The sequence below is a fragment of the Oculina patagonica genome, chromosome 12 (genome assembly GCF_052425735.1).
Source record: "Oculina patagonica isolate OP01 chromosome 12, crgOcupat, whole genome shotgun sequence".
In the NCBI taxonomy this organism is placed as follows: domain Eukaryota; kingdom Metazoa; phylum Cnidaria; class Anthozoa; order Scleractinia; family Oculinidae; genus Oculina; species Oculina patagonica.
Genome location: NC_135769.1, coordinates 672,609 through 684,158, shown reverse-complemented (window position 1 = coordinate 684,158; position 11,550 = coordinate 672,609). Strand labels below are relative to the sequence as shown.

Here is an 11,550-nt window from a genome sequence, read left to right as displayed (position 1 = left end):
TTCAAAAGAAAACAAGGCTTGAAAAAAAGATCGGAGACACTGTCACAGACCGTTTGGAAGCGCAAGTGTAACGAACTAGGCATGTAAACAAACCTGATAAACGCGAAAGGGTAAACATCACTTCGATACACCAAATTTCTATGCCTTTAATTTTGTCAAAAAAGATGATCGAATATTAACCCCTCATTTACTAAGCCTTTAGAAATTGTATACTTTATTGTCGTTTATTTCAAGACGCTCCACGAAAATATGCTAATGTAAGAAGGTCAGTTGCGACGGTATACTAATGCTTCCAAAGAAAACAATTTTCACTTCACAATGCGTCTAACCAAAATGCCACCCATGTCTACAGCCCACGCTACAGCCTATGCCGTCGTTGCCATTTCCGAGAAATCACGTGCTTGTCGTTAATTGGTGAGACAAAAACGTCAATATAACCCTATATGTGCTTTGCATATGCACTTTCACTTTCACGCTTGTCGAGAAGCGTTCACTTCCGCCCTAAACTGGTTAATAGATTTGCTGGCGCACTGAATTGCTCCAGGATAAGTTGAAAATATCCTTAATTGTAAGTACTGTATAGTTTATTTTTGGCGTATTGGAGTTCAGTTCTAATTTAGCTGTACTTTCATGTAAACTTGAATATCAGAAGTGGTAAACAGTTCAAATAGGCGACTAAAAAAGAAACAAAAGTACAGTCTAAATCTACTGACGTAAGTACAGTACGCAGCCTTCTGTACAAAATGCCACGCCATGTGCATTGGAGAAACTAGCTTGTCGTGGACTTTCAGACTAGACTACGAGCGACGAACTCTTCGAAAAAAAATTTCGCTTCAAGCTCGACGGACTCTGCGAAAAAATAGGGACTGCTCGTAGTCTACTTTCAGACCGATTCGGCGAGGCTCCGCTCAGTGTAAGGATATCATCAGCATCGAAAGTTTCCCGGTGGCGAAAATCCGGGCAACAATTCTATGACATGTCTGTGATCAAGCAAGTAATAGGAATAAGTGCCACAAGAGAGAGAGAGGTCAATTGTGGCCCATTTTTATCCACAAGACCTTGGAACCTCGTGGAATTGGCATGTACTAAAACACGAAACGAAACGAAACGAAACCACCGAAACGAAACTAACGAAAGAAGCGAAACCCGATACCATTATTGAGAGCTAACTGTAAACAGGTTATAGAGGCTATACCCTGAGCGTTATCAGGCTAACCGGAGTGCATGTAACTGGCGCAAGCACGAGCGTTCACTATCGTTTTGACACTGAAGAAGGGGTTGTCCTAGAACCGCCTGTGTTTATAAACGGTAATCTAGGCACTCCTTACTTTGAACAATCGACTGTACATTTTAAATCCTACATCACTGAATTTCTGTCTGATCAATCTTTGGCTTCCGTATGATCGTTCGATTGCAAAAAAAAAAGCGGGGATTCAGTATTTCAAATATCTAATCTATTTCTATCGATTACAAGAGAGTGCAAAAATGGATAAAAAATTTAATTTAACTTATAGCAATTTTGTTTCATAAATCTGACGCATGCAAATGAAATTTTGTAGTCGAAAATGTCATTCATGTTTACTGATCGCCTCTACGTGAATTTTCTTTTCCCTCGCCAACTGTACTTCGCGAAAGGTTTGTTTCTTAAACGAAAATTCGAGTAGTAATGTTGAGGAGGCTCGATGTAGTTTTTTATAGCTTTAGGGTGGTTGTTTTAAAAATGAAAATTATCTAGGAGGCCGAAGCCAATCTTCGATTTTTGTCAAACTACACCATAATGATCACGTATGACGAAAATTTGATTTTTACTGGTTTCTTAGTAACAGTGGTTACCATTGCAACGATTGTCGTTTTCTTTTGTTTTAAAACGAGCCTGATTCACTGTTACTAAGAAACCAGTAAAAAATCAAATTTTGGTCATATGTGATCACAAGATCTCTTGGTGATCATTTATATGGTGTAGTTTGGCAAAAATCGAAGATTGGCTTCCAAGATAATTTTCATTTTCAAAACAACCACCTAAGTGTTAAAAAAAAACTAATCGAGCCTCCTTAATTGGACATCGTGCTAAACAATTCAGGGTGTAAGCAGACGAGTCGAATTTAGCCGGGAGCGTTTTGTGAAGCCGATTTTAGAAATAAGGATCAATTACCTGAGTGATAAAATATAATAAGGACAACAGGTCGCTACCAAGTAAACACCATAGTCAGTTATTTTCACAGACGATTTTCTGTGTTTTCGATTGTGCATATTGCGTCTGTTACTTACAAAAACATAACTATTAGGACCTTTCTTTACCAGCTAGTCAGCAAACCCTCTAGTCAGTCAGTCTTATGGATGGTTTTCTGCACTTTCGACCTTCGTCTGCTCGGTCTGTTTGTTCAGACGTTTCATGTGCTTAAGCACACGTTAGGCTGTTCAATCGACAGTTCATTCGGATCACTGTTGCTGCTGTCTTCATCCGTTACTTATCGCTCAAACAAATCAAAGAAAAAAATAAGGATCAATTCGAATTCCGTAATCACATAGCGAGTAGTGTGAATCCGATTTTTGCATTTATACCACATTCGACTTCCATAATCACAAGAAGGCTCTTTGAGATTATCCAGACTATTGCTTTGTAGTCCTAGAGAAAAAAACGTGCAAGGAATGAGGTGCAAAGGAAATTTTTTGTGTATGAAATTGGCGTTAGGATGGTTGCCGTGTAGGGGACGGAATAATCAGTAATGAAAGCTTGCAGTCCAAAATCCAACAGAATTCTGACAGAATGTACAGCTTGAATTGACAACCTTCTATGCAGACAATTGGTCATCAGGCTTTCCATACAAAAAGTGCCAAAACAAAGTCCTTAGAGTAAAAAAAAATAAGAGATTAAAAACACGTACATTTTTAAAGATCCTTCTTTTCAATTGTTATTTCAGGTCCAGAACGTGAAATACGTTTGTGATTCGAACGACTCCTCCGTCGAGACGAAAGTAACGACAATTATAAAGGTATATTATTATTACTAATCTAAACAGTAATTATTAAAGTGATAAATGATCGTCGCAGTGAATTTCCAATTTAAGCAATTGGAATAAAGAAGCCTGAAAAAAATTCAGGGCTTCAACGGGATTCGAACCCGTGACCTCCGCGATTACCGGTGCGATGCTCTACCAACTGAGCTATTGAAGCCACACATTGGGAGCGAGGTCAATTGTGAGTTCATATTTTCCCGTGAGAGGAGTGAAATGATGTAATGTATATGAAATGATTCATATATGAACTGCGGATGTATATGAAAGTGATAAATGATCGTCGCAGTGAATTTCCAATTTAAGCAATTGGAATAAAGAAGCCTGAAAAAAAATTCAGGGCTTCAACGGGATTCGAACCCGTGACCTCCGCGATTACCGGTGCAGTTCATATATGAATCATTTCATATACATTACATCATTTCACTCCTCTCACGGGAAAATATGAACTCACAATTGACCTCGCTCCCAATGTGTGGCTTCAATAGCTCAGTTGGTAGAGCATCGCACCGGTAATCGCGGAGGTCACGGGTTCGAATCCCGTTGAAGCCCTGAATTTTTTTTCAGGCTTCTTTATTCCAATTGCTTATATTGGAAATTCACTGCGACGATCATTTATCACTTTCATATACATCCGCAGTTCATATATGAATCATTTCATATACATTACATCATTTCACTCCTCTCACGGGAAAATATGAACTCACAATTGACCTCGCTCCCAATGTGTGGCTTCAATAGCTCAGTTGGTAGAGCATCGCACCGGTATCGCGGAGGTCACGGGTTCGAATCCCGTTGAAGCCCTGAATTTTTTTTTCAGGCTTCTTTATTCCAATTGCTTAAATTGGAAATTCACTGCGACGATCATTTATCACTTTCATATACATCCGCAGTTCATATATGAATCATTTTATATACATTACATCACAGTAATTATTGTTGTAATTTTAAAACGGCATCTATTTATGGACAATTTGCACTAATCGTGAAAAACATGGCTTAAAATAAACTTTGAATGAAGTTTGAGCCAGATCGACGGAAGCTGATTAATAAAGTCGCTCGTAAGGCTCGATAAGGCAAGGCAGTTGATGACAGTGACAATTCTTGAATCACCAAGAAAAAAGAATACTGAGTTTCCACGACCAGAACGGGAAAAAACGCCTTTCTATTAGAGATATACATCTTAGTTTTTTTAGAAGATATATATTTTCTTATATCTTAGTTTTTAATTCAGTTTGCATAGAAGAGCCAATATTGTTGGAATGCAAATAAACCATTATTATTATTATTATTATTATTATTATGTTCCTTACGCAATTTGCTTAAAGTCCTTAGCGCCGAGACCAAACCATGGTCCTGGGGCACTAAAGGGTAGCCAGTTTTTAGCTTGACAACACCCTCCTCAAAATATGCGCTGTACCCAGCAAGGTTATCTTCTGTAGTTCACTGATGCTTATTTGGCCGGGGATTCTTCCAATATATAACTCTCTAGTCCCTTTTTGATAGCTCCAAGTGCTCCAATGATAACTGGTATCGTTTCCGTTCTCATGCCCCACATTCGGCTTGTTTCGATTTCCAAGTCCTTATATTTAGATAGTTTTTCAGTGACTTTCACGGATGTGTTTCTGTCTGATGGTACTGCCATGTCAATAAATTTACAGGTTTTCGTTTTGTGGTCTTTAATCACTATATCTGGTCTGTTGGCTGTTATTTTCCTGTCTGTGTGTATGGGCATGTCCCATAATATTGTGACATCCCCATTTTCTGTAACTGTTTCCGGTTCATGGTCATACCACTTTTCTGACGTCTCTATATTATAGTTGTGACAGACTTTCCAGTGTATATACGCGGCTGCTTTATCGTGTCGGTGGATATATTCTGTTTTCGCAAGTTCAGGGCACCCAGACACGATATGGTCGATTGTTTCGTCGTATTTGTTACACATCCTGCATAGGGGGCTAGTACCGTCTTTGATAATTCTGGCGTGGTATGATCTGGTAGCTAGGCTTTGGTCTTGGGCTGCGATTATGAATCCTTCTGTTTCTGCCTTCAGTCCACTGCTTTTTAGCCACTGGTTGGTTTTGTGGTGGTCGACATCTGCTTCCTTTATCCTCTTTGGGTATCTCCCATGGAGAGCTTTGTCCTCCCACTGCTTTGTTAATTTTTCTTGGGTCTTATTTCGTGCCATTTGTTTGGTTCTCTTTGCATATATGGTGGTTGTTTCATCTGCTTGTTTGTTTGGGATTTGTAGGTCTAGTTCTTGTTTGAATTGCTCTGCTTGCTTTTGTATAGAGTACAATTTCTTTCTGCCATCATGTTCTTGCACTAGTTTGATTAGGGCATCATCTGTGTTCTTTAGGTATGTATCGAGCCCTATCGTGGTTGTTTTGTAAGAGGCTTCTAATTGGATAAGACCCCTACCACCAGCATTTCTTGGGAGGTAGAGCCTGTCTACATCTGCTTTGGTGTGATGCATCTTTGATAGGGTGAGTAGTTTTCTTGTTTTTGTGTCTAACCTCTTGATTTCACTCATCTTCCAGTCGATTATGTTAAAACTGTAAGTCACCACTGGGATGGCTAAGGTGTTGATTGCCTCAAATCTATTGGCAGCATTGAGCTCCGTTTTTAGGACCATCCTTACTCTGCGGTAGCATTCCTTCCTCACTTTTTCTTTCATCTTGGCATGCTGTATACCATCACTTTCATCCACACCAAGGTATTTGTATGTGTTCTCTTGGTCTAGTTCCTTGATACAGGTGTCAGTGTCAAGTTGCAGGTCGAAAGTTTCTGTCAGCTTTCCTCCTTTGAATGCAGCTTTAGCACATTTTTCCAGCCCGAATTCCATCTTGATGTCATCGCTGAATGTCTTTACAATATTGAGTACGCCGGTTTGCTGGCTGTCACTTTTTGCATAGGTTTTTAGGTCGTCCATGTAGAAAAGGTGACTGATTGTTTTACCTTGGACTTCATAACCATAAGTGGATGCCTTTAGTAATGAACTCAGTGGAGCGAGGGCAAGACAGAATAGGAGTGGAGAGAGAGAGTCTCCTTGAAAGATTCCACTTTTGATATTGATAGGCCTTGATGTTATTGACCCTTCAGCATGGTTAGGTGTAAAGTTGTCTTCCAACATTTCATGCTTTCTGTGATAAAGTTGACAGTCACAGGGCAGATCTTATAGATTTCCATGCACTTTATTATCCACGTGTGAGGCACACTATCAAAAGCTTTCTTATAGTCTATCCAGGCTGTGGATAGGTTCTTTTTCTTGGTCTTACAGTCCTCCAGAATCATCTTGTTTATCAGGAGTTGGTCTTTGCATCCGTAGCTCCCTCTCTTGCAGCCCTTCTGCTCTGATGGTAGGAGCTGGTTTTCACTCAAGAAAGTGTATGTTCGTTCTGCTATGATGGATTTCAGAATCTTATACATCGTGGGAAGACAAGTAATTGGTCTATAGTTCTTTGGGTTTTTTGTTTCTTCTGTTTTTGGTAGCAGATATGTAACACCTTCGGTAAGCCATTCTGGTGTTTCTTCGGGGTGTTCAAAAACCTTTGTGTAGGCTTTTGCTAGGTCTTCATGTAGGCTGACAAGATGTTTAAGCCAGAAATTGGAGACTTTATCCTTTCCAGGTGATTTCCAGTTACTGCTTTTGTTGATAGCACAGGTGGTCTCTTCAACACTTATTGCTGTCCATGCTTGGGCCGTAAGGTCTTTGTGCAGGTTTTCTTGCCCTTTTATCCATGCAGCATCTTTGTTGTGTGATTTTTCTTTCTCCCAGATGTTACTCCAAAAATCAACAACTTCTTCAGGCTGCGGTGGTTCATCCACATCAATCTTTTTCTTTCCCAGTTCACGGTAGAACTTTTTGGTGTCTTCTTTGAAGATCTTATTTTGCCTGAAATGTTTGTTTCTTTTTTCAAATCTCTTAATTTATCCTTTGCGCTTTAGCTTGTATTTGTTGTTTCAATGTTTCTTTGATAGTTGGTACATCTCCAGGTTTTTTGATGCCGTAGCGTTTCTCGATCTCTTTTCTTTTTCTCTCCCTGATGTTTGAACCGTTCTGTATTTCTGTCAGAATCGAAAGGTCACTTCGCTTCTTTTGGATCTCTTTCTTAATTTTTGCTTTCCAAGCAGGCTCTTTTGTTTTTTTTTTCCTATGCGGCTGTGTTGTCTTGGTTTTAGGCCCATTTTCTCTGTTATTATCGAGGCAGTGGCGTATACAATTTGGTTTATGTCAGTTATAGTGAGTGGTCCATCGATGCCTTCTTTGATTTCTTTAATGGCTTTGTCGGCTATGTCAATTGCATCACGGGCACGGCGATCTTTCTTTATCTTTGGCAGTAGTGGTCTCTCAGTCATTTCCTGGTATTTGACTGTTTCCCACTTTCTCATTATATCATTTTTCATTGCTATCAAACTCTCATCTGACTTTGTTTCTGTAGGTTTTTGTGTTCTTCCAGCACTTTCAGGTAATGTGGAAGTGTTTTCACCCACATTTGCTTCGACCATTTCTTGTTTGTCAGTGTCTTCAATCCCAGGTCTTAAACTGTTCATTTTCTCTGGAGTGGAGGTGGCTTGCCTTACGTTTGCTCGTATGGTTTCAAGTTCCATTTCCGTGAGTCTTTTACTCTTGATAATGTCCCTACGAACATTAGCAAGTTTTTATTATTATTATTATTATTATTATTATTATTGTTATTATTATTATTATTATTATTATTATTATTATTATTATTATTATTATTATTATTAGATTCGAAAAGCAAACGGAGAAGAGTCTCTGTCTCCATCTGGTACCTGTTTTAATATGTGCATGGGAGAGAAACGGGATCCCTGAAAATGCAATGCTTTCTCGTGGCATACCGTGAATATCCCACTCATTAGTTAATTTAATTCTTGTATGGTTCGTGTGTACACCTGATTGAAGAAACGAAAACCCATGCATATGAAAAGCATAAACCATAAACGGTGCGACCCAAATGTTTACTGGGAAATCGGAAAAAAGTAATCGTCGTCTGTGACGGAATAGTGTCCACGGTTGGTGACAAAAAGGGACGTGTCTAGAATGGATACTCCAAAATCAGAAATCCGCTGGGACACTAGAACTCAATTGTGCATATCGTGCTACCCTTCATTAATAAGAAATAAAAACTAACCGCAAGCAAACCAAAGTGGAACTAACCGTAAGCACATGCCCACTGGAGTGCTTGGGTTCCAGTTTTCCAAGTGGATTTCTGAGTTTGGAAAAGCCATTCTAGCTATGACCTCACAAAAACAGACGAGCAGTCACATAGGGGCAGTGGTTTTGTGATGAAATTTCTCTTCATGTTAGTTGCACGCTATTTGTCATATTTTCTCTAGTTTTGACTTTGAATTAACTAGCTGTTAATGAGTGAATAAAGGAAACAAAGTATTGTAAAATTGAGGCAAATAGCTTTCGTATATAATCCCTATCATACTACAGCTATAAACAGCCTGGAATAATATGTAATTATAAATGTTCGCCAGACATTTTATAAATTTGGGATTTTCGTCTTTCAGGTTTTGGAATGTCTTTTTCAAACAGTGCTGCCAAAGGTGGAAACTGGTCAGGAAAAGTGTTCTTCTACTCAGAAGCCGATAACCCTAATGGTTCCGTGTATCAGTTCAATTCCTCTTCACTGTACTCGCAGATGGAGCAGTTCACTGACAGCGAATCGATTCGGAATATTTATGTTTATAAGACTCCACTGATTTACTCTGGGCAAATTACTCAATGGGTCTTCAACCATCAGTTTGTCCAGGTGAAATCAGAAAATTGGTGGTGGTCCATTGAGAAGAATAGCGGCAAAATTCTAATTCAAAGGAGCCGCGATCCTTCCTGGGTTAAAGATTATGTGAAACGTAAAAAACGAAAGACTCCTTTGCTTCGAGTAAGTTATGACGAGGGGAAGAAAACCATGAGGGATTTGATATCGTTTCTTTACAGTAATAATGAACTGCACCAAAGTTATAATTGGTTGACTAATAACTGCCATGGCTTTGCAAAGAGAGTATTTGATGAATTCGCGGACAAGAAGTATCACGATGTCATATCGGGGAGTTGGTTTTATGATTGATCTCATCCTACTTAGTTTGTACGAAAATTCAGATGACGATTCAGATACAGAAGTTTACATAATAATGTGATAATTTGTGGAAGTCATTAAATGCATCAACTGATGAGTCATATTGTGGGTCATTGTGGACAAGTGAAAACCAACAAAAATGACTGACTGAATTGTTTTAATTTCCATGTAGCGTGAAACCCGTTAAAAGTCGTTCCAAATTTTTGTTTAAATCTGTTCTTTAAACCTTTTAAAATTTTACTCCAATTCACATTTAACAAGTGGCAGGGGCAGGTAAATCGGTCATTGAGGTATTCAAAAGGACCTTCAAATCAATTTATAATTTCCAACGCCTTATCACCATTTTCTGGCAATTCTTGTTCTCCCGTACTATTGTTCAATAACTTCATTACAAGAGTTTAGAAAACGGATGCAGTGTTCTTAATTAGGTATATGAAAGGGGTTCACTTTTTCAAAAAAGGTATACGGAAAAAAGGTATACGTTTATTCTAAACATGTTTGGGGTTAAATGTGAACACAGCTTTAGTCAGTAAACTGCAGGAAAAATGCCATTTGGTTAGTAAACAACAAAGAAAGGAGATTAGTCAGTTAATTTGGGCTATTTTACAACTTTTATCAGCTACGGATGGTATCTTTTTGCAAAATAAACAAAAGTAAGTTTTTAAAATGAAAATTGTTGAAAAAATTAAAACACTTGAAATGATAACCGAAACCACAGCTCGGAGCTTGTTAGGACGATCAGGACTGGAATTGGTCTCAACAAGAGCTAGTGAACACAGTGAATTGAAATTTACCGTCTTTCTTAAAAACATTTTAATTTGTCCTAGAAATTCTCTGAAATGTGATCGTTAACCCTATTCAGACCGGGCTTTTTTGGACCTTCTCAGACCGGGGGGGGGGGGGGGCTTCGGAAGCCCCCCCTATGTAACTTCCAGAATATTTAATCAATCACCATGAAACTTATAGGATGTATTGTACGTCCGAAACTCTTTCTTTTGGTATACGTCACGTGTGATGGTGACGTCACATCACGTGACAATTACATCATGATGTCAAAACAGCCGCCATCTTGGATCCGCCATCTTGGATTTCAAAATTTTTGCAAAATGCCAGAAAACCACCCAAAATCAATGCAAATTACTCAAAATGAATAAAAATGTGCTTTAAACCCGTAAAAACGTAAAAATTATCCCATTTAAGTTTATTTTTATTAACAGAAACACGCAAAATGACAAATTTTGGAAAACATGCCTGTCAAAATGCCGTTGCCATGGTGATGTCAAGTTCCTGACACATCATCCAACCCTACTAAATTGTTGCCAGATAAATTTTAGGAAAACTCAGAAAGTTTGGCAGCGTTTGGTTAAATCTTAAAAAAGTTATAAAAGTTCAAAGTCAGCGCGGGCCTCAAAAGCCCCCCCCGGTCTGAATAGGGTTAAAATCTTCCAAGTACCGCATACGCTAAAAAGTCGACTTCCGTTTATACGTTAGCCAGTACAGATTGTGCCATTCGGCTACGAAAGTAGAAAATCGTTATTGTACGCTTAACAGTTAACCCCGTTTACACCCTCTTGAAAGCAAGCTCTTCTTATTGTTGTAACAATTGCAATTAGTGATTGATTAGGTGAACCTTTCGTTTGAATAACTTAAATAATCGTCATTGCTGCTCTTTGCTTTAGTTTGTCAGATTTGCCCTAATTCAGCTGTAATGATATAAAGGTAATAAAAATTAGATAATGATTGTAATAAAATTGGTCATTTTTAATCACTCATGTTGTTATGTAAAACAGTAACGACCTTGGCGAAAAGTGATTCTTAAGTCAATATTAAAATACTTCTTAAGAATACATATGCCATCTTTGAGGCAATAAACCAACTATATACTTCGAGTGTTTTGAAGCTTTTTGACTCGTATCTTGTTGCGTTCTGTGTTCCCTTGCACTTGGATGTCCTGTTAACGAAAGCGAAAAGCTTCAAGAAAATTTTTGTCGTTCGCTCGTCTTCCAGGCGACGCCATATTAAATTGATACGGTCCGCGCAAGCACTGACACAGAGAATGACGGGAAAAAACAAAATGGTGAAATTTCAGCCCGGGCGGGGGATCGGCGTACTCCCATAATATATTTGCATGTGACGGTGTGAAGGGTATAGTTTCAAGCAGTTTTGACTGGGATGGGGTACTGATATAATAGCAGTTTGGTCTAGCATAGGTAGTCTTTTCCCGGGAAACTGCTTACTGGGATGTAGAACTAGTCTAGACTAAGAATATTAATTGACACTTGGAAATGAAAGATGCTTGCACATTGAAATGCAAATCATTACGGCAACCGTAAAAGCAACTGACACTGCAATAGGGATCAGGGTAAGGATTTTTTTTGGAATCTAGTCTAAAATACAGGGTTGCAAAATGTAGCTGAACATATGGGGTA

At 38.6% G+C, this 11,550-nt stretch overlaps 1 long non-coding RNA gene and 1 pseudogene across 1 annotated transcript; one reads left to right on the top strand and one right to left on the bottom strand.

The window, feature by feature from the left end:
• Positions 1–462: 462 nt before the first annotated feature.
• Positions 463–9,967, top strand: LOC144633111 (uncharacterized). The gene is made up of 3 exons (XR_013567002.1): positions 463–568; positions 2,922–2,993; positions 8,556–9,967. It is a non-coding gene; the product is annotated as an uncharacterized LOC144633111 (long non-coding RNA).
• LOC144632774 (uncharacterized) lies at positions 4,338–5,995 on the bottom strand (annotated as a pseudogene).
• Positions 9,968–11,550: the final 1,583 nt, after the last annotated feature.